This window comes from Clupea harengus, chromosome 11 (assembly GCF_900700415.2).
Source record: "Clupea harengus chromosome 11, Ch_v2.0.2, whole genome shotgun sequence".
In the NCBI taxonomy this organism is placed as follows: domain Eukaryota; kingdom Metazoa; phylum Chordata; class Actinopteri; order Clupeiformes; family Clupeidae; genus Clupea; species Clupea harengus.
In genome coordinates, this window is record NC_045162.1 from 4,697,168 (window position 1) to 4,699,667 (window position 2,500).

Here is a 2,500-nt window from a genome sequence, read left to right on the forward strand (position 1 = left end):
ATGGAGTAGTATTAGGCAGTTGCGTAACAGCTGGGGCAATAGGAAAGCATAAATATTGGTGTGAATTGTACAATTGTGCATTCATGCTCCAGCCAGAGCAGTATATTGCTTATTCTTTTCTCACGGGGGAGTTCTCGATGTCAGGCCTGTTAGTCATGTAAACTATATATAGATATATAATGTGTGATTTGATAATGTGTGTGTGTATGTTTCCACTGATTTAGGTTTGTTGCAGGTAGTTACACTGCAACGTGTGAGACAATAGCAGAGTCCCATTGATGCAAATAAAAAAATCATCAAGTTTAAATATTTGTGGATCATTCTAGTTGCTGTTTGTTTTTTTTTGCTGAAGTTAGATCAAAGTTTTATAAGTGTGTGATACTTGCAGATTTGTTGTACGGTAGTGTGCTTACCATTAAGTTGATAAAGGGTTCTTTAACATGCTATTTATAAACCACTTCATATAATTGGTAATATCCCTGGGCTTTAAAGTATCATGTTCCCATGGCTCGATACTAATAGTTGTGCTTTATTGTTTGACTGTGTTATCGTGTATTATTGATGTGCTATTCTTAGAGGTAGGAGTTTAATATCTTTAGGCTTTAATTACATATTTCATGGTCAACATCACTTACTGACCACACACAATAAACTCAGGTTGAGACATAACTGAAATGTATTTGACACATTACACATTATGCCAGTTGTAAAACTCTACTCTACTCTACTCTATGCCCTACTATATTATGCTGTACTATATGTGATGGAAATGTATCTATACAGTCTTAGATCTCTCAGCCCTAATGTGTGACATGAAGCTGCCTTCCAGTGGTAATGGGTGAAGCTTTAGTGAAGACTCTCCCGTTTGCTTTGCCATTGTACAGAGCTAAAGCTAATACTGACCTTCATATTCCAAAGCCCTCTCTAAAAGTGAGGTGTGAAATCCTGTTTCCACATCATGCGATGCACACTGGGTAAAATGGCCAGCACAACTGGCACACATCAGCCAGTGGCATGATTGACAGCTGTGCCCTAGCAACAGTTTGGCATGCTGCCAAGCTACCAGGGGTTGCCAGGGAACTGGTTCCTATGGCAACATGTTTTTTTTTCCCTTTTTCCTTTTTTCTTGCTCTAGCCACAACCTTAGTACTTAAGGTTGGAGAAAGTGAAAAAGAGGACAGACAGAGAGAGAGAGAGAGAGAGAGAGAGAGAGTGAGAGTGAGAGAGAGATTACTGTGGGATTCAGAGCTTTGCTATGCTGCTGAAAAAATCCAATGCAAATTCGAGAGGATCTGAGCCCCTTAATAACTTGTATTGAACTCCAGCCCAAAAGCACACACAGTCAATGCTATTACGGCTCTAAGAAGAGGCTATCCACTGGTCAGTGGGTAGGAGGTTTTACATGGACAAGTCAGGGGGTGGAGAAAGGGGAGTTTTCAGCAGGCTTGGATGCCATTGCAACCTTAAGAGGAGTAAACACACGCTGTGATGCCAAATAAAAAGCAGTGTATTTTTTTCCAGCCAAATAAATACCTGCCAGTTTTGGAATCTATCCGCAAAAATCCCTCATAATGACCCTGCTCAACATTTCTTTTGCCACACCAATTTATCCCTCTGCCCCTACCTGCAGGCGTACGCCGCCGCCACAGGGTGCAATCAACACATGCCACAGCACGGCCTCGCCTTCTCACTGCCACCCCAGGGCACTGCAGTACATGAAGGGTCTGCGTGGCAGTGGTGTGTGGCAGCACAACAGGCCAAAGTGTTGTGGAGCGGTGACAACTCTCCTGGAAAAGGGCTTGTGAAAAAGGTTTGTGTTGTGTGTGAGTGTGTGTGTGCGTGTGTGTGTGTGTGTGTGTGTGTGAGTGTGTGTGTGTGTGTGTGTGTGTGTGTGTGTGTGTGTGTGTGAGGAGTACAACTGTGCTTAGACAAAACATGCAGAGGTGAAGAGGAATGCATTCAAGGAGAAAAGATAGATAGACAGAAATATATAGAGAGAGAGTGAGAGAGAAAGAGAGAGAGAGTGAGAGAGAAAGAGAGAGTGAGAGAGTACACACACACATCCCTGAAAATCCCAGTTTGCCTTAAGAGAGTTATAAACCAGAGGAAGGCCGCAGACACAGTCTCTGCACGATGTGGCGCGGTGCGCCTGAAGCAAGTTTCAGTCCGTGCGACACCAACCTTCTGTGTTCGCATGGATGCGTGCACGTTGGCTGCACGCGGTCATGCATGTTTTCGAGCACTGGCTCAGGGTCAAGGGAAAACAGAATGTGTTTACACTATTTATCCATTTAGCAGATGCTTTTATGCAAAGTGACTTGCAGTACTGAGGCACATTATTATTAGTATGGAGCACAAGCACTATCGGGAAGGAAGAAAAAGTACCGGAAAGGAGAGCTTTGTTTATTTGAATGCTTCAATGTATCATAGCTGATTAGATTACCAGCAATGGTATTTTATGGTAGGTAACGATTGCCTAGTGATTTAGATAGAGAAAGAG

The 2,500-nt window shown here is 42.9% G+C and overlaps 1 long non-coding RNA gene across 2 annotated transcripts in view; it reads left to right on the forward strand.

The window, feature by feature from the left end:
- The window catches only part of LOC105891840, a 28,644-nt gene that overhangs the window by 14,204 nt on the left and 11,940 nt on the right, over positions 1–2,500 (forward strand). The gene's annotated exons all lie outside the window — the stretch shown is intronic.